At 36.8% G+C, this 25,967-nt stretch overlaps 1 pseudogene; it reads left to right on the forward strand.

Annotated features, from left to right (window-relative positions):
• Positions 1–23,317: 23,317 nt before the first annotated feature.
• LOC131513485 (intraflagellar transport protein 74 homolog) lies at positions 23,318–25,126 on the forward strand (annotated as a pseudogene).
• The last annotated feature ends 841 nt before the right edge of the window (positions 25,127–25,967 follow it).

The raw sequence follows: 25,967 nt of genomic DNA on the forward strand, positions 1-25,967 counted from the left end.
ATCTCCATCCCAATCATATTTGGGAGGTAAGCAACACACAAATTAGAAGTCTAGCAAACAAAAATAAAAAACAAACCATGTTCTTCAGCAAAAATTGAGTAAATCCTAAGCTAATCATTTCAAAATTCAAATGTCTACCTTTAAAAATCAGCAAAATGGAAACAAAACAAAATTTGGCAGGAATATGGATCCTCTCTTTCCAGTCTGTTCTATGATTCAGCCCAAGTTTTCCCCTCCCATTTTTGGATGTTTGACCACCTAGCAGCTTTGATTTGCATCTTCCATGATTTGAAAGGACCTTACACATCTCTTAAGCATTTTGATTGTTTACATGGAAATTTTGAAATCAATATCTCCAGAGACTCTTGAGAAACCTGAAGGGAAAAAAACTTAAAATCAACCTCTAAAAACCAAATTCCAGAGTAAAATAACAAAGTCAAGAGCACCAAACAAGTAGAGAGATGATCATCCTCTACAGTAAATATTACTTTCTTTGAACATTTTGCCCTCTGTTATTACAAACAACAAAACATACGCACATACGTGTGTGTGTGCGTGCGCGTGTGCATGCACGCACAACCACATTCTTTTCAAAGGATTTGCCTTTGGTAGAAAAGAGTAAGGATCCTACTGAAGGCCTTGGATCATGAAGGAAGTAGGTGAGTGACCACTCTATTGGCTTCTGTTTGGTGTCTGAAGATGATCCAGAAATAATACTGATGGATCCATCTCTCTCCAAGGTGCTGGAGGCCTGCACCAGTCTGTTCTTTCTTTTACCTTCTTCTGATCCAGTGTGGTGCTCTGCACCTCACAGGAGACTGATTACTGTTGACTGGTTTATATTGTCAGGCAGAGTTATAGAGAAATTTGAAAGTTAATGAACAATTTAATTCTCCAGAGGATGTCTGAATCATCTGGAGAATTTCGGTAGTATAGACATGACAGCTGTGATATACGTAATTTCACAAAACACCGGGGGTACCTGAGAGCCATTTCTTATCACCCAAATCACTTTAGAATGAATCTTGACAATGATCAGCAATGATACATTATGAGTGGCATGCCAATAGAAGCCCAAATGTGAGATATCAACCATGAGCTAATGTTTCTCTGATAGGCATGATTCAAAGATAGACCATTATGGCCTTCAACTACCCATAAAGATCCATTTTATAAAATACTATTATTATTTAATTATGAATGTGGCAGTAGGCTCCAGGTTTTTACATATGCCCTGAAGCTATCACTAAAATATTTCAGATAATATAAAAGCATGTACCTGTGTAAATGCTAATAATAACAATACCATGGCAGAGCAGAGCAGAAAGTTAAAAAAATAGAGCAGAACTGTGCGTGGGGGCTCTGGTAATTGGAAGAGTCAATGGCCATATGATTCAAGAAAATAGTCTCCCTCGAGAAGGAGACTGATTGTCCTGCATTTATACAGCAGCTAACCAACACTAAGCACACTTTCCTTTGCATATTATTGGTGCCAGCCCGATGAGGCAGAAAATTGCATCGTGTCATTTAATTTCCCAATCTTTGTTTTCATTGTATTAATCTTTTGGCTTTGCTTCACTTTATAATTTGAAGGCTCAGCAAGAAGCAAACCAAATGGAAATTCAGCTTACTTTCATGTCTAGCTGAATGTGTTTGGTGCAGTTTCCAAAAGTTTAATTCTACGTAATACTGTCCATGAATAATAATAGGCTTCTTCTGCATGCAGACTTATTAGTGTTTATTAAGGGTTGCCTTAAAGTTTCTGGGAAATGTGCCCAAAAGTCAGTCACCAAAACATGATTAACAAATTGGTTACAGAAGGAGAACAGATAATTTTTAAAAACAGAAGTATATCATCCTGTCAAGAAATAAGAACTAAAACCCTCAAAAATGGATTTAACCTAAGTGAGCTTATCTTTTCTTTCTTTCTTCCTTCTTTCCTTTATCTTCCTTCCTTCTTCCCTTTCAGTTATTCCAATAAAGAAAATAAAAGGAAGTATATATAAAACAATGTAGATGATTCAGATTCCAGAGAGCTGCACAAGAAATTAGTATCTTACAATATAAATAAAAGGCATTCACAGTTTTCAGGGGGTGACAGTGGTATCTAGAACTTTGAATTGCTTGGACTTTGGAGTCAGACCAACCTGGCTTCATTTCCTGCCATCTCCTTCTCTACTTTCCAGCTATGTGTGTTTTGATGAGTTGTTTAACCTCCCCAAGCTTCACTCCCATGTCTATAAAATAGTGAATCTATAAGGAGTATCTGGCAGGGTTGTTACGAAAAGTGAATACGAAGTGTGTATAAACACCTAGCGCTGTACCTGGCATCTAAGACACCCTCGATGGGGGCCATGTGACATTGCTGTAGGGGCTGCTCACTGTTGCTACCACTGTCATCAATGTGTACTCAATAAAAGTGAATGAAAGGGTGTAAACATCAGCCAGGTCACGTTGCTTACCTCTACCACAATAACTCCAATGTCACAAATATTGCATTTGAGAATACTGAGCTTTGAAGACGGAGTTCCCTTTTCCTCCTGACTTGTGTTATTTGTAATGATGGCAAGCTTGCAATATATAACTGACCTTAAAACCGGAATATACCTTCTATATAGCTTTTTCATTGTTATAAATGTTATTATTCAACCTATCCACTTCACCAAAGATGTTCAACTACTAATTTTTTCATGTTTGTGGGTCAATCTAAAATATGGCTTATAATGAGGCATAAATTAAAAAAAATACCCGAGAACCAAGGAGGAATGCATGAAATCACATTTGGAGTAGACAGTGGGTCACTCAGCTTCTCAGATCTCATAATCCTTAAGTCCCTCTTTAAGGCAACATTTTAAGAAGTCCAGTGGGTCTTACAAACATGAGTAAGAAGAAAATAAATGGAGAGAGAAATTTACTACACTTCCTCAAATCAAAGTAATGTTCAGATGAAAATCCCTTTCTAGTTTAAATTATCTAGTTCTTTCCTGATCACCAATTCCTTTGATAGATCTCGATTCATGTGACACACCAGCCAAGGCAGGTATTTTTGAGTCCACTCCAAAGATGAGAAAAACTGAGGATGGGGAAGGTTATGTGACATGTCCAAAGCTATATAACTACTAAGTGGCAGATTTGAGGCTTGAATTAAGGCCATCTGAGTCCAAATTCAGTGCTCACACATCACACTGGTGCCTAACACTTCACAGCTTAAAACCCTTGCCATCTCTATTCTGAGGAAAATGCAGTGATTCAAGAAATACACTGAATATCCATAGAAATGGACCAGTAAAGGTTACTTTCTTAAGAAGAACATCAACTTTGACTTGTTTGTTTTTAAAGAATATATCACTTGAGAAGAGACAGGTTAGAATTTTGCTGTGTTTACTTTTGTTAACTTCCCTTTTTAAAAAAATGCTGCATCACATCTTTTTATTTTAGCTCAAAAGAATGGAAATACTGTTTTCTCATTTTCCTCAGATTCCCATCATGCTATTTGTGCCAACCAATCCATCACAAATTGTAGAAATGACATCCCTCCCCGAGCTGAACTCCCCAGGCATCCACAAGTAGTAACTAAAAGACCCTGGGCTTCTGGTGACATAGACTTCACTTTTTCAAGAGTCCCTGGAAATAATGTAAAATTACAAGAATCTGCACTACTAGTCAGCTCAAAATACCTGCTAAGTTTGTTACTATACATTCATCTCAAAGTGAGTCATCACTGTTATAAAATGAATTGGCTTTATATAAATGTCAGTTCTGGGTTATATTTGTCAAGAAACTCAACCTGTTTCTAATACCTTGTTTGAAATCAGAGGATGGATGAGCTTCTGTCATACAGTATGACATGGTATAAATTTATCGAGCCTATTTTTGCCCAGCGATGGAGGTGCCTTAGGAAGTTAATTACCAGCACTTTGTGCTAACTGACAAGCAACTTCTTAGCTCCATGAATGCTATCCCAAATAGTTAATCAGGACAAGCAAATTTTATATATATATATATATATATCTTTTTATATATATATAAAAAGATCATTATGAGTTCTGTAGCTAATGTTTAAGGTTGTTCTTTAATGCTATTACCAATTGCCTTTTCAATTTTTCCCCAAGATTTTTTAACTGTTAAGGTATCTTTTATTAGCTCAATTCATTTCCTATTAGTCTTGGAATTTAACAAGGCTTCATGGCAAAGCAGGTCTGGAAGAAATCTTATTAACTTTCCCTCAAGATAATAAGTCCCATATGGAATAAACAAAGAAATCCAACTCCCAAAAGACAGAAGTCATTAGAGTCAATGGAGGGTTAATGTGGTTTTTAATAGGAGACCCATTACAATTCTCAGGCCCCATAAAGTTGGTACCACACTGGGCATCTATTTAAATATAATCAGAGTGGTTCCATTATTATCCTCCCCTAAGGAAAAAGTAACATCTTTCTCCCTATAGGCTCAGATTTTTCTCAGGGAATTATATAAGGTCTGTCATCTCTTTTCATATAAATAAACAAGACACTGTGTTTCCTGAAAATTTTTCACTAATTAAAAAAACCTTTATTCCATTGCTCGTCATAAAATGAATTTGAATTGGGAATTAAAGTAAGTGGCTCTAGTGTGAAAATTAGTAAAATTGATTTTTACTAATCACTTAGTAAAAATTAGTGAAAATTAGTAAAATTGATATTTTATATAATTTTGTATCAGGTATGAATGCATGTAATACATAAAAATATGTTTTCTACCATAATTATTGCTGAATATTCCATACTTCATCTATAGCCTCCTCTGGAAAGCATCAAGCCTAGGAAGAAAAGAATGATGACACAATTCAAATAACTAACTCAGAAAACTAAGAATAATTTCCATCATTGAAATTGCGTGAAAAAATAAAGATCACCATTTGGCAGGGCCTCAGGAGAGTAAGGTACAGTCAAAGAAAATTTATATTTGGAATGATAGGACAAATTTTAGTTTGGGATTAAGAAAACCTCGCCTTAGATACCCTAACTGGAAGAGTGACTTTGGCCAGATCATTTCACTTATAAATGCTTTTATTTCCTTGTCTGTAAAATGAATTATTAGAAATGATCAGGGACAACAAATAGATATCATCTGAAGCCCCATAAATACTAAACTAGTAGGGGAAGTCTGGAGGACAGATTGAACCCAGCTCAGCAGGAAACAAAGTTCAATTAGTAATATCTGCCAAGGAAGGGGAAGGTGGGGGCATGTGAGCATAAATTTACCATCACCAGATTAAAGGATTCCTAAAAATTCTCTTTCAAATTCTCACATTATTTGATTCTATTAAACTATTACCTAGAAGAAATTTCTTTTCTTTTCCAGTATTTTTACTTGCTAAAAAGAAATGTCCATCTCAACTCAAAGCAGAAAGATGTGAGTCACTAACTTTGGAAATATTGAACAGTAAGATGCCCAATTTGACAAAAGACAGACTCAAAATAAAGAAAATGTGGAAGGAAAGTTGGGCTCAGTGGGCCTAAAGATTCCCTATGAGTCTGAGAAGTTTCTAGATGGAAAAGAGCACTGTTACTCCAACTTGCCCTCCCTCACAGACTAACAGGCAAACACCAAATTAACTCCATAAAACTAGAAAATTGTTTAAGTTGGTAAAGATTTCCCTGGAAATGATCCATTTCCCCCCAATCCAATGACATAGCAATATTCATTGCTTATAATGAAGGATAAAGACTGGATAATGCAGATTAAAGTATTGCCAACTTCAAGGTTTACCAGTAAGCTGATTTGCAAGACAACAATATTTCATATAATGTGCTGTAATGTTATATATCAATGTTTAATAAGCACTTCATAAGTTTTGGCAAGCAAATGAGAAATGGATTACCACAGAGAAGTGATGAAATATTTATAATGCACAATAGCTACTATTACATTGTAGCTGTTCAAGAAATCTTAATAGTAAATTGAATGGAAATATAATACTGTAATGGATGTGGAAGTGTTCAATCGGCCATTTATAATGAAATATGAAAGTGTTTAAAGAGAGTAAATACATTTGTAATGGTTTTTGATTAGCTATAACTATATATGGTTCAACCATCCATTATGAATAGTGTGCAGATATTATGATGGTGTATAATATTAGAATAAAGTGGCAGCCTTGGAGAAATTTGTTACGAATCTTTAGTAAATGTCAATAATTAAATCCATAGCATTACTTTGGAGAAAATTCTTTTACCTACCATACTTTCCTAAGAATTTTAAATTATATTTCTTTAGTAAGTGCTCCTTATTTGTGGTTAGTGGCACAGTTTTTCATTTTTTATAAATCATAAAATTGACCTCTGTTTTTGTTCATATAAGACTTTCTATTTATAGTAAATGGGCCAAAAACAACAAGGAATTATATCATACACACACACACACACACACACACACACACACACACACACACACTACCAGGAAAGAAAATATTCTCTAAAATTAAGACAATTGTATAGAATTACCAAAAAACTCCAGTCTCTGTACTGTTAATACAATTACTGTATCTCAAACAGCCCTTCGTTCCTTCAACAAACCCTTCATCACACCTCTGTTTAACACCCTTAAATAGCTTTCCGGTTGCCATAGGAAACAGACAACAGTCCCTACTAGACCTACAGAGTATGCCAAAGCTCTTGTACACCCAGCCACCTCATACTCCATTCTGGTTCTCTAAGTTCCAGCTGCACCTGCCTCCTTTTGAGGCCTCAAAATAAGTCCATCTAGTTCTTGTCTCAGATGCTTTACATATATTCCCTCTGCCTGAAACACCTCTCCTGCCCCACAGCCCCATTCGTGCTTCAGAGCTCAGCTCCTTCATCACTCCCCACATGCTGGGTCAGGCTCTCCTACGAGGTTCTCATGGCACTCTCTACTTCTCTAATTATCCCCTTGTCACAATCAGAATTAAACAATTAATCGTGTCTGTAAGTTGTCTCACATCTAACTCTTCTACAAGAATGTAAATTCCATGAGGGAAGGGACTGTGAATCTCTTATGTCTCAATTGTCTCCAACCTTGGGAAAGTATCTTGCACATAACAATGTTCAATGAACATTCAAAGAATATTAATGGGTATATAAACAAAAAGCCCACTCACAGACATTGTGTTAGTTACCAAGAAGACAGGAACAAGGTAGAACCCAAAATTACTTCTGGGGCCCCTGGGTGGCTCAGTCAATTAAGCATCTGACTCTTGGTTTAAGCTCAGGTCATGATCTCTTGGCTTGTGAGATCAATTCCCATATCAGGCTCTGAGCTGACAGCACAGAGTCTGCTTGGGATTCTGTCTCCCTCTCTCTCTGCCCCTCCCCTCCTCAAAAATAAATAAATAAACATTAAAAAAATTACTTCATTAATTCTGATCTTGGTCTTATGGAAGCCAACTGCTGTAATCAGATCAGAATATTATTCATAAGTTCAGATATTTTTTTTTAGGCTTGTAAAGTGTTCCTGCCAGCAGATTGCAACTCAGAACCTGTGATATTTTTACCTAACTCTTTCACTTGCTTATTTAGATCCTGTCTCAGGATCTGGCCTATTTTATCTATCTTTGATTCTATTAATAGCTAAAATTTCACTCTCCAAAGTAAGTCCTAATTGTACAAAAGAAATATTCTTGTATGTTTCACTGCTCCTTTATTCTGGGCAAAGCAACAAACAAGGAAACAGCATAATAATAAATGGGATTATACCAGTCAGAGATTTCCAGAGAAACAAAACCAAAAGATCTATCTATGTAGCTATCTGTCTATCAAGTGAGAAAAAAAAGGAGAGATTTAAAGGAATAGGCTCATTTATTTTAAGAAGTCACCTGGCCTCTTGATTGTGGGGGCTGGCAAGTCCAAAATTCAAAGGGAAGACTGGCAAGGAGGAAAATCAAACAGGATTTCTACATTATGATCTTGAGACAAAGTTCCCTTTCCTCCAAAAACCCTCATTTTTTACTCTAAAATTTTCCTATTAATGGGATGCATCCCACTCATATTATGGAGGGTACTCTTTTTTACTTAAAATCAAGTGATTGTAAAAGCAAATCACATCTACAAAATACCTTCACAGTAACATCTAGACTAGTGTTTAACGAATCGGGTAGCACACCCTAGCCAAGTTGACACATCAAATTAATCATCAGAAGGACTCTGACAGATTGTATTCTTAACTACAAACATTCATTCCTTACTATCCCCAGTGAGAGGAATATACTTTCTTGCTCTATGAATTGACATTATTTGCTTTGGCAAATGAGATACATGCTCATTCTGAGACAAATTCTTCCATGTGATTTGATGGTTTGACTGTTCCCTAGTGTCATGAGAATGGGTTTGTTACATAAAGGGACTTTCTTTTATTTTAGACCCCAGAATTAAGTAGAGCAGACCAAAATCTAGTCACCAACCTGGATTAGAATTTAAATATAAGCAAAGCCACTATCACTGATGTACCACCACTGACATGAAACATGAGGAAAAATAAACTCTTATTTATTTCATAAACTACTGATATTTGAGGACTATTTGTTATACACAAATATCACTAGCTAAAGCTAACTAATACAAACACTTTTGTGAAGCCTGCCACCTTTGATAGTACAGCTGATCCTTGAACAATGCAGGGATTAGAGGTAACTGACTCCTGCACAGTCAAAAATCCATGTATAACTTTTGACTCACTAATAGTCTGCTATTGACCAGAAGCCTTATTGATAACATAAACAGTCAATCAACACATATTTTGTATGCTATATGTAACATATACTTGTATAACATATACTGTATTCTTAAAACAAAATAAGCCAAAGAAAAGAAAATGTTAAGAAAATCGTAAGAGAAAACACATTTACAGTACTGTATTTATTGAAAAAAATCTGTGTATAAGTAGACCCATGGAATTCAAGTCTGTGCTGTTCAGGTGTCAATTGTGTAAGGCATTGTATCAATCCATTTATGGTTTCCAAAAAACCATTTATGTTACCAATAATAAATATGCATTAGCTATATGCAGCTCATTATTACCTGGATAGATACACAGTATGGCCTCTATGGTAGAGATTTTATGTTTTATAAAACATAATGTAAGCAGAGCTATTTAAAATTTCTTTAGGATTCACTATGTTTCAGACAATCTTCTGAGCCCAGCATGTCCAGAGGTGAATGTGACAGTTTCTCCTTTAAAAGCCAAGAGACTAGTGAGGAAGATTGTACATGTCAATGTGTAGAATGACAGGAATGTTACATTAAAATATACCTCATGAGTTATGGCTATGCCTCTCTGCTGCAGCCTTCTGACCAAAGACTTCCTCACATGCCTTAAGACTTGATTTGTTACTACTTTCTTCTATTGGCTCCTGAGAAAGATCCACTGCCTTAAAACCAACATGCTTACACTCACCTTTTCATCTAAGCACTCATCTTTCCTCTTTGTTAAGAGAACACAACTGAATGGCAGACACAATCATGACTTGGAGTCCCATCTTTCCTCCTAGTCCATAAGTCCCTTTTGAAATTCAAATCAAAACAGCTCTTCTGAACATTCAAAGTTGTCTGTCACCTGTCCCAGCCAATGTCTACAGCCCTACCTCCTGCCACACCCAACATGAGTATTCCACTCCAGTCAATTTCCTCACTGCTGCCCCAATGTGCCCACCATGCTGCTTACAAAGGAGCTTTTGTCTCTCAGCTTCACACTCAGACTTCTCAACTTAGTTTTGTGGTGCTGGCACTGGACTCTACAAATCAATTCTCTGTTTTGCCAGGTGGGCTCTGCCAGTAAGGTGCATCCAGGGAAAGGACAGGGAAAAGAAAAGGCTCTTGCTCTTTCCTATTTGCTCCCTGCTTTGGTCAGCCTCATGAAGAGTTCTTTGCCCTAGAAGGGGCAGTTAGTTTGGTCCTAGTTGCAGTGACAGCTCTAGTTTGCTGCTTTTTTCTTTTCCCCAAGACTTCCAGAGCCAACCCTGGCATGCTCCACACAGATACCAGCACAGTCCCTCTTCTGTGGTTTGAGTCCTACCTTCTTGGGATCATTCCTCCAAACATCTAAATTCTAATAATCCCAACTTCTTCTCTTTGTTCCACCAACCCTAGACATAACTGCTGCTTCCTGCAGGCACTGCCTCTTGTCACACCTCTTCATCTTCTTTCACCTTTTCATTTTTCTAACACCTGGTCAGTAATTCTTTACAAGAAATTCTCCCTGATAAATAAGTGGTATGGTTTCTGCTATGACTGGATCCCAACTGATACACCCTAATACAGCATACTTACTCTTAACTCTTGATTTGGTTTTGGTTTTGCTTTTACCCCATGTTTTCCCCTCAAGTCACTCTCTTGAGTGACTATGGCTATCACTCTCTTATCCTTCAGTACTTGACTCTAGCCATTTTTCCTTGATGGAGGCTTCTGCCCCAACCATTCTCTCCCTCTGAACTCCAACAGTATGGTGCTTACAGGAAGACACACTCTCCGTGGAATGCAACACGGAGGACTGGAAAGGAACCTTTCCAGGTCTCAGAAAGCCTGGTTCAGGGCACCTGGGTGGCTCAGTCAGTTAAGCGTCTGACTTTGGCTCAGGTCACAATCTCATGGTTCGTGGGTTCGAGCCCCACGTTGGGCTCTGTGCTGACAGCTCAGAGCCTGGAGCCTGCTTCAAGACTCTGTGTCTCCTTCCCCAACACCCCCCCCCTCTCTCTCTCTCTCCCTCCCTCCCTCCCGCTTTCACACTCTGCCTCTTTCTCTCAAAAAAATGAATAAACATTAAAAAAATGTTTAAAGAAAGCCTCATTCAAGGGCCAACTCTGCTACTCACTAATCCTATGAATTTGGGTCTCTCTGGGATTCAGATTTTTCCCCAAAACAGGGGGAAATCTCTCAACCCCCTTACAACTACACTCTTTCAGAACTGTTTTCTGTTTCTTTCTGGTGAATACTGTCTTTCAAAGAAGATTATAACCACCTTAAGGTCAAAAGCTTTGCTTGAACTGTCTTTAGTATGCCTCCCATCCTACCCCATCCTTAGAATGCCTAGCACAGTTCTGTGGACTAAGCACACAGACAGGGGTCTCTAAACCTCTTCCAAGTAAAATCTCATAATTATATGGAAAATCTGTAAACCAGAAGTTGCAAATTAGTGGTATGGAAATCAAATTCTTCCCATAAACATGATTTGTTTGGCCCATGGTGATTTTTTGTTAACTAGCTGCCATGCTTTTAAAACTAGGTTTTATATACAAATTCAAAATGCATTTTTTAGATTTCACAGATGAGAAAATTTATGATGAGGAGGTAAGGGAAATTGTCCAATGTCAAGAACTCCATCAAGATGAAAATGGTCACTGAACTATGAATGTCTCTTTTGATTTTGGGGTTCCAACCTCCTTGCTTCTGTAAAATGATACCATGAAGTGGGGATGGAGGAAAGAGTGCTATAACAAAGGAAAGTTTAAATCTTGAACTATATTGGTCTTTGTCATTTGCCAAATTCTCTCATTTATCACCAATGTACAATAGGTTTTAATACTCTACATAAGACTACCTTAAAACATCTTCAATGCAATTTTATTTTCAAGTAATTATAAATGATCGACATTTCATTTGTATTGGCATTCATAATTCACAGAATTCACTGTGATTGATTTTGAAGAAAACTGATACCAAGGTACTTATTCCCTGTAACGTAAAATTAATAGCAGATGCATGACTGAGGAAAATTTTTTCCTGCTGTTTTCATAGCTTTCAAAACTCTTGGACTATACCTTGGGTATATCCCAGATGCTATGCTGTCCCCCTCACCAACTTAATTCACTGCAGCATTTAAAAGTGGTGGCTACTCTCTCATAAAACTCTTTTCTTGCTTTCTGCTTCAAAGTAATGACAGCAGCCACCATTTCCCAAGCCCTAACTATGTGCCGCATAGCAGATTAGGTGCTTGATAAACACTACCTTGATTAAACATAAGGGAAACTTTGAAAATAATATTATCCCCATTTTACAGAGAAAAACAGATGAAGTTCAGAGACAATAAGTAGATTGCCATCAATGACCCCGTTAGCATGAGGTGGCACCAGTGTTCTTGACATGGTACCATCTCTCTCAGTGTTCTTCTTCTGTTTCCTCTACTTCTTAGCCTCTTCTTCTGCTGGACCCCAATATGTTGGTATTTCTCACGCTTCCATGTTCACCTACGTCACTGATGAATATAATACACCAACAGTACATGGCCATCCCGCTTCAAGACAGTACATAGTTGTAGTTAAAAGCGGGATTCGGTGCCCAATGATACTCACTCTACCTTTTCCCAGCTATATGATCTTAGACAAGGTACTTAATCTTTCCAGGCTTTATTTTCTCATTTAGAAATGGGATAATAGAGCTATTCCAAGGGTTAAATGAGATAATACACTTAAAGCAGCTGGCATTTAATACATATTCAATAAATATTATTAATATTAATAACAATATCATTAAGAATGCATTTTATAATACATTTAATACTTATCCAACAAATATTGTTAATATTAATATTATTATCATTTTATTACTATTATTGTAATTCTTATTATTTCAAACTTCCTGGTTCATCCCACTGTAAGTATCCCAATAGCCCTACAAACTCCACCTGTCTACAACAAAGGTTTCATATGCTCTTGCAAGCCTGTCCCTCCTCTGCATTTTCTTTTATGATGAATGGTACTGGCACTCTTCATTGATTCATTCAAATCAGAAATCTAGGTAATTTCCTGCTCCTAATACAGGCATTTGTCTATGGATTGAAAAAAAATGCCCCAATTATTAGCTAACCTCTAGAATCTATCATCCATACTTGCATAAGAGGGGTCTCTTTCAAAATTTCAAATCTCTTCACATCTGCCCACCTCCTTTAAACTCCCTCAGTAGATTACCATGATCTTTAAAATAAAATTCAAGTCCTTCAGCAGAGCACACACAGCCCTTCAACAACCAGTCTCTGCTGATTTTCCAGTCTAACCTTCTACCCCTCCATTCCCCAAAGGCACAAAATTACTATTGATGCCCTGAACAGAAACTAGTCATCTGTGTCTTAGAATGCTGGCAAATGCAGTTTCCAGGAGTCAATAGTGCCCTCCTGGCTAACCCTTCCTGCCCTTCTAAATGCTGCTCATGCCCTCTTCTTTCCACATCTCTGACAGCTCCCAAAGTTTGTTAGGCCCCTCCTGGGTGATGCTCACAGCTGCCCTTACCTGTTCCTTAGCTGGTTCACAGAGAACCCTTGCTTTTGGTCAGGCTGTTCAATCTCACTTACTAGACTCTGGGATTCCTGAGTTGTTTATCAGCCCCATAACCTAGATCTAGACAGTATCCAAGAGAAGCATGCCAAGGAAAAACTCTGCTAGAAACTCCAGCTAAGTTCTAACATAAAAAGCAGGCATCTGGATGGTACAATTACAAATCTTTATGTGCAAACATAAAACTTTAGTGATGAGAACATCTTTGAAATCATTTTAACTTACATGTGAGAACCAGAGAACTTCATTAGGTGAATTATTCAAGTTCACACAGCTGTTCATACAATCTAGGCTCATCCTAGAACACCAGTTTAGAAAAGGGTAAGCGATCTGAACCTATGCCTCAAAATAGAACACAATTACCCTTCAAGCTCACATAAATAATGTATTTACTTATAATCTGTCATGTTATAGAAAAGGTCTGGGACAGTGTGGAGAAATACTTAAAATAAGACTTTAGTTTTCTTACAGCTAATGAAAAAATTCTACAATGGTGGAAGATGGAGATTGTGAAGTGGACAGGAGTATGAAAGCTGAAAACAGGTAGGCTAAAATCCCCTAGTGAGATTAAAATTTAAAGTCCTGCTGTAGGAGCTGGTGCGTTTTCTGAAAGTGGATTACAAATCTGCCTTCAAGCTGCTTGACAGCCAACACAGAGAGGCAGGTCGAATCTATTCTTAAATCATAGTATAAGATAAAAACCAGCCAGTGGCTGTGGAGAAATCTAAAAGGAATTTCTCCAGGGGTCTCTGTGAAGAAAAAAAATGTGAAATAAAGTAAATGATGCTTTTAAAATAATTCTGAGTTTCACAATATCGTTTGTATAATTTTATTGGATAAAGGCCCAAAGCCTTAAAAAATGCAGTTGAGGAAAATTGAGGGGAATTTGGTGGAGGGCTAAATGAGTTGGGATATATCTATTTCTCCAAACAAAACATGCTGCGCACTCCATGAGGGCAAGCAGCCCCTGTCTTGTTCATCGTTGTGCTCTGTAGTGCACCATCTCCCAGAGTAAAGAGTCTCAATGGTTCAAAATGTTCAACCCAAAAACCAAATGAATCAATCTCCACCTCAATCAAATGAGAAAAGTAACATGTGAGAAGTACAGCTTTTCAAGGCAGGACCACATTATTGACTAGGATCCCAGCAGACATCAGTTCCAGGCCTTACATTGGTATGCAAAGAATTTGAACAACAGTTTCAGAAGAAACATTTCAAGTTTGCAGTTAATATTAAATTGGAAGAGACAGCAAATAATGAGAAACAAAGGAGGCAGATAAAAGGGTTTTAGATATTTCAAGTACCTACCCAGCTAATAAATGCAAATGAAGTTCAGTGCAGATAAGCACAGAATTATGAGTCTGGAAGCAAAGAAGAAAAAGGAGGACTATCTGCTTAATGGAAATGAGCTGCACGGTGCTGACCAGGAATGAGATCTGGGGAATTATTGCAGAAGAAATCCCTCAAGCTTTCAACCCACTTTGCTGCAATGGAAAAGAAACATGATGATGAGCTGTATTAAACCACAATACACAACTATCAAGTCACGCTCCACATTGGGTGAAAATGAAACCACAGCAAGGAAAGAATAAGATTTTTTTTTTCTTTAATTTAAACTGTCATTCTATTCAGGGCAAACCATCCTCAGTGATTTTTTTTTTTTTTTACATCTCAACCTTAAGTAATTGTCTTCTCCAGATTTATTTGGAATGTGGTTTCTTATGATTTGCTTGTATTCTCTGCCATTTCGTATGCCATCCCACAATTATTCAAGGACCGCCACAATATAGCCATCATGCCTGATAGCAGGAGCCATCACTGTAAACACTAGAAGACACTTGGATTACAAAGGTTGAGTGCTTCTTCTGCCAAAGCCTTACATTTTCTTTGTTGGTCAAAAAGACAAGCATAGGTTCATAGCTTTTAAAGTTAGAAGACATTCTAAGTACCTAGTAGCTAATACTAATACCATGTTACAGCTGATTTCGCACACTCAGAGGTCCAGTGATGTCACCTGACCACATTACAGTTTACTCTAGAACTATCTGAGTCAAATTCAACACACAGTTGAAGGAGACAGCATGGTAGAAGGAATACCTAAAGGCTTCCCTGGCCAAAAACAGACCTCCCTTTTCTGGCTTTGGTTCCTGAAATCCCATGTTCATTCATTCAGCAAACATTTCTTGAGTCCTTACTAAGGATTAGGTACGGTTCTAAGTATTGATGATATAGCAGTAAACAAAAGAGATAATATCTTTACTTTCACTGAGCTTAAATTCTAGTAAGGAGAGAAAAACAATTAACAAATATACACAGAAATGAGGCAGACACTCTCAAGTAATGGGAAGTCCCAGAAAGATAATGAAGAAAAACCAGAGAAGGGTACAGGGATTACTTAAGGAAAATGATCAAGAAAGACTATTCTGAGAGGGTGACATTTAAAGTCGTAAAGAATGAGGAGTCCATAGGGAAACACAATTATGACCTGGATAAATTAAGGCATTAAAATAATAATCATTTACTAAAATCTTATTCCAAATTAACTTCTCAGATTTTGAACCTAATAACTTTGTAGACTATGTTTTAAAAAAAAGGACAGAGAATAGATTATATTTCATATGAAGGAAGGATACAATGGGTTATAAACACAGGATTCAGACTAATGAGCAGGTCCTCAACCTTGGTGAAGAAGAAAACCAGGGAAAATGCTTCCTGAAAAGGACTGTCACCTGAAGGGATAGAAGAATCTGAAACACAATTATCAGAGTATGGTCCACTAGATTTAGTCCCATTTTCCCCAATAATACCCTTACTATAGAGATGGCATTTTCTTCACCTAATCAGTGACTTCCACATAGATAACTTATATAAACGAATAGTGGTTCACTTTTCTTCTGAAATAGGAAAAGCTGTAGGATGCTGTGGGGGCAGCCTCTAAATGATCCTCAATGGCCTCTGCCTGCTGTTATTCATGCCCTGTGTAGTCTTCCCTCCTCAGTGTGGACTGGACCTTGACATTCATTTCTGTAAACAAAATTCAGGGAAAGTGATGGGATGTCACTTCTGAGATTAAGTTGCAGAGACCATGGCTTCCCCCTTACTCACTTACTCACTCTGAGACAAGTCAGATGCCATGCTGTGGCCTGCCATGGAGAGGTCCATGGAGCAAGAAACTAAGGAAGGACTAAATCTTGCCAACAACCACATAAGTGAGTTTGGAAGCAGATCCTCTCCCAGATGAGCCTTCACATGAGACTGCATCCCCAGCCAGTGCTTTAATTGCAACCTTGTGAGAGAAATTGAGGCAGAGGCTTCTAGCTAAGCCATGTCCAGATTCCTGACCCAGAGAAACTTTGAGATAATAGATGTTTGTTGTTTTAGGTTGCTAAGTCTTCAGAGTTATGTGTTACAAAGCAATAGATAAGTAACAATTACACCAAGAAAGCACTTCTGTCAAATTGTGTCCTTCCTCCCTTTGACATCTTGTACTTTCACCCAACACTGCTTATACAGTAAAATTCTGTCTCTCCAGTCTTCTTGAGTAAAAAAGAAGCTGAAGGTTGGGACTAGAATGAGGCTACCTACAAATGTAGCAAGTTAAAGGACAATAATAATAATTGGCCATTAAATTCCTTTTAATTCTGAATATAATTTCATAACAATATCACATGGGGTATTAACAAACCCTTGCAAAGTGTCTGTTATCTATAATTTTAACTGTTTGCTCAATCAGTCAGAAATTGACGATTTTCTTTCCTGCAGTTAGTCTGGGGCATCCCTAAGCTGAGGCAACCAAGGAATACCTCACCTCCTCCATCTGAAGAAGAGAAGCACATTCCCACCCCCCATCAACTATACGTATTAAAGTCAATCTCTCCTTCAGCAACTGTTTCCTGGTAGCCCCTTGAGGTTCCCACTTTGACTTCACCATTCACAGAAGCAAAGAAAATGTGACAGACTCCCAACTAACACCAGCAAAGAAAATTAAATCAATTAAGAGTTTGTAATTCAAATTGAATTACTTTTGGATTAAATACCATCATTTCTCTAATATAAACTCATTTATTTAGCTGAACCAAGGAGGAGATCTTATTATATCTAAATTCATAATACACTCCTTGCTTATCTTTGAAAAGTTAAGGAATTTCTCCAGAACACTGTACAAGGTTGCTCCGATCATCCCAAAATAAATATAATACTAATCAAAACAGACAGCCCCTACAGACTACCGCCACTGGCTATTAGCTCTAAGGCACTACACAGTAGGTCTTCTTGAGCACAATAACTACAGTGATATTAGACTTTGAAAATTCAAGGAGGCAGTTCTGTACTACAGAAAACTTCCAAATGTAAAGACAAAAAAATGCATTAAAAAAACCTTGGAAAGCATTACTCCCTTGCCTCATGGCCTCACCATGAGGGGAACCAGTCCAAAAGGGACAATCCAAAGGAGGAAAGCCTAGGAGAATTCCCCCACTTCCACCCCTTTGTTTTAATCTTTCCACAGCATTGGCCGACACAAAAATCAATACATACATCAACCTTTTATCATCAATAGGTCTTTCAACTAGGCTGCCATTCCGGAAATAGCCATAGATTCAAGGCCAAACTCTCTGCTGTGGCACCACTGAATGCCAAGTAGGAACACCTAAAATAGAATTTGGCCCTAACAACACTGATCCTCCCCACCATCATTTAAAATTTGTTTTATGGGAAGCAATAGAAAAACATGCCTTTCCTATAAACCACCTATAAACTACTCTTGACACATATCACTGTATATGTTTAAGGCATGTAGCATGATAGCTTGATTTATATATATTGTGAAATGAATACCACAATAGGTTCAGCTGACATCCATTTTCTCATTTAGGTACGATAAAAATAAAAGAAAAAAAGAAAAAAGCAAAAAAAAATTTCCTTGTGATGAGATCTCATAGGATATACTCTCTTAAGAACTTTCCTATATATCACACAGCAGTGCTAACTATGGTCATCATGTTGTACATTACATCCCTAGTACTTATTTATATTATAAGTGGAAGTTTATAGCTTTTGACTATCTTCCTCCAACTCCTCCTCCCCCACAGCCTCTGTCTCTGGTAACCACAAGCCTGATCTCTTTTCTATGAGTTTGATTGTGGTTTGTTTGTTTGTTTGTTTGTTTGTTTCAGATTCCACATATAAGTAGGATCATACAGTACTTGACTTTCTCTGACTTATTTCAGCTAACATAATTGTGTATATGTACATACCACAACTTTGTCCAGTCATCCATCAATGGATCCTTAGATTGTTTCCATGTCTTGTCCATTGTAGACAAGGCTGCTATGAACATAAGGGTGCAGATATCTTTTCACATCAGTGTTTTTGTTTCCTTTGGATATATTCCCAGAAGTAGAATTTCTAGATCACATGGTAGTTCTATTTTTACTTTTTTGAGGATCCTCCATATTATATTCCATAGTGACTGTACCAATTTTACAACCCCACCAAGGGTGCACAAGAGGTTCCCTTTTCTTTACATCCACACCACCATTTGTTATCTTTTATCCTTTTAAATGACATTTTAACAGGCATGGAGTGATATCTCATTATGGTTTTAATTTCCATTTCCCTAATGACTAGTGATGTTGAATATCTTTCCATGTACCTATTGGCCCTTTACGTATCTTTTTTGGATAAATGTCTATTCAGGTCCTTTGCCTATTTTTTAATTGGATTATTTGGGGTTTTTTCTACTGAGTTGTATGAGTTCTTTATATATTTTGAATATTAACCTCTTACGGATATATTATTTGCATATATTTTTCCCATTCTGTAGACTGTCTTTTCACTTTGTTGATGGCTTCTTTTTCTTTGCAAAAGCCTTTTAATTTAATATAGTCCCACTTGTTTATTTTTTATTTTGTTGTTTGTGCTTTAGGCATCACATTCAAAAAATCATTACCAAGACCCATGTCAAGGAGTCTTATTCCTATGTTTTCTACTAGTTCATGGTTTGAAGTCTTACATTTAAGTCTTTAATCCATTTTGAGTTAATTCTTGTGAGTGGGGTAAGACATTGGTCTAATTTTACTCTTTAACATGTAAATATCCAATTATCCCAGCACTATTTATTGAAAAGATTATCCTTTCTCCATTGAGTATTCTTCACTCACTTGTCAAATATTAGCTGACTGTATATGCTTAGGTTTATTTCTGGATTCTCAACTCTGCTCCACTGGTCTATTTGTCTGTTTTCATGACAGTACCATACTGTTTTGATCATCATAGCTTTATGGTATAGCTTAAATCAAGACATGTGATGCCTCCTGCTTTGTTATTTCTCAGGATTTCTTTGGCTATTCATAGTCTCTTATGGTTCTATATTAATTTTGGGATTGTTTTTTTTTCTATTTCTATAAAAAATAACATTGAAATCTCAATAAGGACTGAACTGAATTTATAAATGGTCATTGGTAATACTGGCATTTTAACAATGTTATTTCTTCTAAACCATGAACACAGGATACCTTTCCTTTTATTTGTGTCTTCTGTGATTTCCTTCATCAGTGTCTTATAGTTTTCAGAGTAAAGATCTTTCACCTCCTTAGTTAAATTCATTCCTAAGTATTTTACCATTTTTGATGCTATTATAAGGGATTGATTTATCTTTTTCAGAAATTTCATTGTTACTGTATAAAAATGCCACTGATTTTTCTATGTTAATTTTGTTTCTTGCAACTTTACTGAATTCATTGATTAGATCTAAGAGTTTTTTGGTTGAATCTTTAGGATTTTCTATATATAAAATCATGGGATTTGCAAATAAGGCCAATTTTACTTCTTTTTCCTGACTGATTGCTTTAGCTGGGACTTCTAGTACTATGTTGAAAAGGTGCTGGAAACCAAGCTACCCAGTCTGAGTGGCAGGACCCAGGCTGTGGACGGATTGGTGACTGCAGGGCAGCCCACTGACAGTGAAGCTTCTGGGACTCCCACTTTTAGGTAATTTGGCCTTAAAAGTACCTGGGGTACTGTCTGTTGGGGAATTGCCCTCGGCAGGCCCCCTGGGAAAAGAACCGTTAGGGAAGAAAATAAGCTTCCGCAAGAAATTGCGCGGCCTTACATTTATCCCTTGGAGACTCCTCTACTTACAGGAAGGATAGCCTCATGAATTTGCCAGCAAAGGCGGCCAACGAAGGAGAGACATATGGATCCAAAAGCCCCACTCCGGTAACTAAGGAGTGTATCTATGGACACAGGTCACTTTGACCCCTAGGCCCACCTGGCGCCCAGGAGGCATTCCAGATGATGATTGAACCTAGTCGGTTAAAGTACAGAATGGTTCATTGGTTCGTGCATTGTCTCTCTGAGAATGTATAAGGCGTGGGTTTCTAAGGCTCTCTTGGCCCCCTCCTGGCACCTCGGACCCAGGCAAACACTTTTGTTCTTCAAAACCACGAATGGTTCAGGGAAGCAACTAAGAGGTCATGTCCCTGTAACTGTTCCACTTGAGGTGTTGAGAGATAAATGGCCTTTCGTGAAAACAGCAAATACTTTATAAATTATAGATAAACATAGGTACATAATAAAAACAATAAAATAAATTAATCAATAAGCAAAGGGCAGGAGGGAACATTATGACAAAACAATCATGTTATTCCTTATTGGGTGGTTATACAAAGGAACAATTTTAGAATTGGGAAATGTTAGAAAAACATAGATGATGTATGTTACAAGAAAATCACTAGCATATATAATGCCACGTTTACTGCAGTAAATCGGCCAGTTCAACACACTGCTGTTGTCTGTGTCCATTTTTATTTTTTGTTTTATTTTATTTTCACTTTTTCGCCGATGCCATTCATACTTCAGGAACCCCTGGTTGCTGGAGCTGGTCTCTGGCAAAAAGGAGTGATGAGAGTGAGCATCCCTGTCTTATTCCTGATCTTAGAAAAAAGCTTTAAACTCTCACTATTCAATATGATGTTAGTCATGGACTTGTCATATATGGCCTTTGTTATGTTGAGATATGTTTCTTCTATGCCTAATATGTTAAAAATTTTTATCATGAATAGATGTTGAATTATGTCAAATGCTTTTTCTGCATCTATTGAGATGATCACATGATTCTTTTCTTTCATTCTATTAATATGATGTATCACATTAGTTGATCTACATATGTTAAACTATCCTTGCTTTGCAGGCATAAATCCCACTTGATCATGCTATATATGATGCTTTTAAGGTGCTGTGGCATTTTTTATTTTACTGAAAATTTTGCATTTATATTAATTAGGGATGTTGGCCTATAATTTTCTTTTCTAGTAGTGTCTTTTTTCTGGTTTTGGTATCAGGATAATACTGGCCTTTTTGTAAAATGAGTTTGAGAGTGCTTCAGTGTTTTAGAAAAGTGATGTTAATTTTTCTTTAAATGTTTGGTAAAATTGACCAATGAAACCATCTGGTTCTGAGCTTTTTCTTCATTGGGACTTTTTTTTTTTTTTAATCTCCTTAGTGGTAATTGGTCTATTCGGATTTTTTATTTCTTCCTGAGTCAGGTCAGTCTTGTTGTATATTTCTAAGAATTCTCCCATTTCTTCTAGGTTGTAACATCAGGTTCTTCTATCAGTTGTAATGTTTCCTTTTCCATTTATAATTGTATTGATTTGATCCTCTCTTTTTTCCTTCTGGCTAAGGTTTTGTTAATTTTGTCTATTAACTCAAAAAACCAACACATTTTGGTTAATCTTTTCTATTGTTTTCCTGTTCTCTATTTCTGCTCTAATTTTTATTATTTCCTTTCTTCTTCTGACTTTAGACTCAGTTTGTTCTTCTTTTTCTACTTCTTAAAGGTATGGAGTTAGGTTGTTTATTTGGAATCTTTCTTGCTTCTTAATACAGGCATTTCCTACTATAAACTTCCCTCTTAGAACTGCTTTTGCTGCACCCCCCAAGTTCTGGTATGTTATGTTGTATTTCTTTTTTTGTCTCAAGAAACTTTTAATTTCCCCTTTAATTTCTTCTTTGATCCATTGGTTATTTCCATGTGTTCATAAAATTTCCAGTTTTCCTCTTGTTACTGACTTCTAGTTCCATGCCATTGTGCTCAGAGAAAACATTTGATATGAATTCAATCTTCTTGAATTTGCTGAAACTTGTAACCCAACATGTGGCCTTTCCTAGAAAATGTTCCATTTGCACTTGAGAAAAATAGTGTATTTTGTTGTTGTTGGACAGAATGTTCTATATATGTCAGTAAGGTCATTTTGGTCTATAGCATTCTCAAATCCATCATTTCTTTATTGATTCTCTGTCTGGATGATCTACCGATTGTTGAGAGTGGATTATTAAAGCTCCCAACTATTACTGTATTACTTTTTATTTCTCCTTTCAGATATGCTAGGTTTTGCTCTATATATTTAGGTGCTTTCATGTTGGGTGCACAAATTGTCATACTTTCTTGATGTGTTGACCCCTTTATCATTATACAATGACCTTCTTTGTCTCTTTTTACCACTTGTAGTTTAAACTCTATTTTGTCTGAGATGAATACAGCTACCCTCCTTGTTTTGGTGACCATTTCCTTGAAATGTCTTTTTCCGTCTCTTCACTCTCAGTCACTGTGTGTCTTTAAGGCTAAAGGGAGCTCCTTGTGGGCAGCATATTTGGATCTTGTTTTTTTCTTATCCATTCAGCCTTTATATGTCTTTTAATTGGAGAGTTTAATCTGGGACACTTAAAGTAATTATTGATAGGTAAGGACTTACTATTGTAATTTTGTTAATTCTTTTCTAGTTGTTTTGTAGATCCACTGTTCCTTGTTTCTTATCCTATTGTCTTTTTTGTGTTTTAATGTCTTTTGATATCAGTTTGTTTGACTTCTTTATCGTGTTCCTTTGTGTAATTACTACAGAACTTCCCCTTGTGGTTACCATAAAGCTTACATATCTTAAACTTATAACACCCTATTTTAAAACTGATAGAAACCTGGAAACAACTTTGAGTACCCCTGCTACAACCTTCCTCCTGCTGCACCAGGGGAGTGGTTAAAGTAAACAAACAATGGCCAGGAATTACAAACCTTCAGCAGCTTGCCCTGTTTCACAAGGTGGAACGGGGTTGACTGGAAGACCTCCTTCTGGAATATGACCCCCCATCAGGTAATATTCGAGTGGCAACTGGAATGTCACCGGGAACAGCAAGACCAGGCTCTGGTGGTGGTCCCATAGGGACAGGAGGAATTCTGTCTTCTCAAATCAAAGTTGATGATTGTCCTGTAACACAACAAGGTTTGAGTGGAATGAAAACTGGAATGAAAGGTTCCCAGAGGCAAATTTTAGACAAATCTTATTATCTTGGATTTCTTCAAAGTAAAATAAATGAACTTACAATAGAAGTTAATAAACTTCAGAAAGAAATAGAAATGTACAATCAAGAGAATTCAGTGTATTTGTCATATGAAAAGAGAGCTGAGACTTTAGCTGTTGAAATCAAAGAGTTCAAAGACAACTAGCAAACTACAATAAGCTGATAGATAAACTTAGTACCAATGCTGAAATGGAAGAAGTAATGAATGATTACAACATGCTTAAAGCTCAAAATGAGCTATCCACACAACATATGGATATCATATTTACTGAAAGACAAGCGAAGGAAAAACAAACTAGAAGAGTAGAAGAAGTTGAATAGGAAAAGCAAGCAGCAGATGACATTATCAGAAACACATCTCCTGAAAAACAAGTCAGGTACATAGAAATGAAAACCACAAATGAGAAACTGTTGCAGGAATTAGATACACTTCAGCAACAGCTAGATTCACTGAACATAAAAAAAAGAGAGCTTGGAAGCTGAAATAGCACACCTCCAGGTTAAATAGGAGGCTTTACTGCTGCACAAAAAACTTTGAGTTGGGAGTCCCATCAAGACCAAATGATTGCTGAAGACAAAAGCATGGGATCTCCAATGAAAGAAAGAGAGAGATTACTCAAGCAAGTTAAAGAAGATAATCAGGAAATAGGCAGCAAGGAGCAACAGCTAATAGACATAAAAGAAAAAATAAAGCAATTTAATGAAGAAATTAGACAACTAGACATGGATTTAGAAGAACACCATGGTGAAATGAGTCAGAAGTATAAGGAACTAAAACAGGGAGAAGAAAATACGGACACTTTTATTGAGACTTTTGAGGAAACTAAGAATCAAGAACTGGAGCAGAAGGCACAGATAGAAGCCAACATTGTTACACTTTTGGAGCACAGTAGTAGAAATATAAACTGTATAAAACAGATATCCTCTATCACCAACCAAGAGCTGAAGATGATGTAGGATGATCTCAACTTTAAATCTACTGAAATGCAGAAATCACAAAGTACAACTAGAAATTTGACCTCAGATAGCCAATGTCTACAGTTGGATCTACAGAAAATGGAGCTTCTGCAAAGTAAGATGACTGAGGAACAGTATTCTCTGAAAAGCAAAATTAAGCAAATGACAGCTGATTTGAAAACATATAATGATTTTCCAGCTTTAAAATCATCAGGTGAGGAAAAGAAAAAGAAATTACATCAGGAGAGAACAGTATTAACAACCCGTAGAAATGCCTTTAAGAAAATAACAGAAGCTAAATGTAAACTATGAGATGCTAAAAACACAACTGCAAGAAAATGAGACACATTCTAAGCTTACAAATTTAGACAGGAAGTGGCAACACCACGAGCAAAATAATTTTGGATGAAAAAATTCATAGCAACCAAGAGTCAAAAGAGTGATTACCAGTCAATTATGAAAAATGTGACCAAGCAGACTGCAGATTACAATAAAAACCTCGTGGATACTCTACATAGCATGAGCAGAAACTGAGTCTGAACCAACTGCAAGTCTCTGTAGCAGTGTCCTCCACTGCTAAACTTCGGACAAGCTGACTGAAAAAAAAAAAATAGCTTACCCTTGAAGAGTTTTACCTAAAATATTTGAGTGCTATAATGTTTGTGACCTCTTTGAAGAGTGATATTTTAAATAATAGTTCAATAAAAAGTTTGCATACAAAATAAATAATAAATAAATAATAAATAAAACTGATAGCAACTTAACTTCAATAGCATTCATAAACCCTACACTTTAATTTCTCCTCCTCTCACACCTTACATTATTGCTGTTACAACTTATATGCTTTTTATACTATGTAATTAATAACAGACGATTATATAGGTTTTTTTAATTTTTTTTAACGTTTATTTATTTTTGAGACAGAGAGAGACAGAGCATGAACGGGGGAGGGTCAGAGAGAGAGGGAGACACAGAATCTGAAACAGGCTCCAGGCTCTGAGCTGTCAGCACAGAGCCCGATGCGGGGCTTCAACTCACGGACCGCGAGATCATGACCTGAGCCAAAGTTGGACGCCCAACCGACTGAGCCACCCAGGTGCCCCAATAACAGACTATTGTATAGTTTTTAATACATTCATTTTTTATCTTTAAAGTTAGCATTGTAAATGAATTATGCACCACTATTACCATATTTCAGAATCTAATTATGACTATATATTTACCATTACCAGTGAGACTTACACTATCTTTTTATGTTTTTATGATGTTAACTAGTATTCTTTTACTTCCACTCAAAGAACTCCCTTTAGCATCTCTTGTAAGGCAGGTCTGGTGGTAATGAACTCCCCCAGCTTTTGTTTGTGCAGGACACAAA

This window comes from Neofelis nebulosa, chromosome 6 (assembly GCF_028018385.1).
Source record: "Neofelis nebulosa isolate mNeoNeb1 chromosome 6, mNeoNeb1.pri, whole genome shotgun sequence".
Classification (NCBI taxonomy): domain Eukaryota; kingdom Metazoa; phylum Chordata; class Mammalia; order Carnivora; family Felidae; genus Neofelis; species Neofelis nebulosa.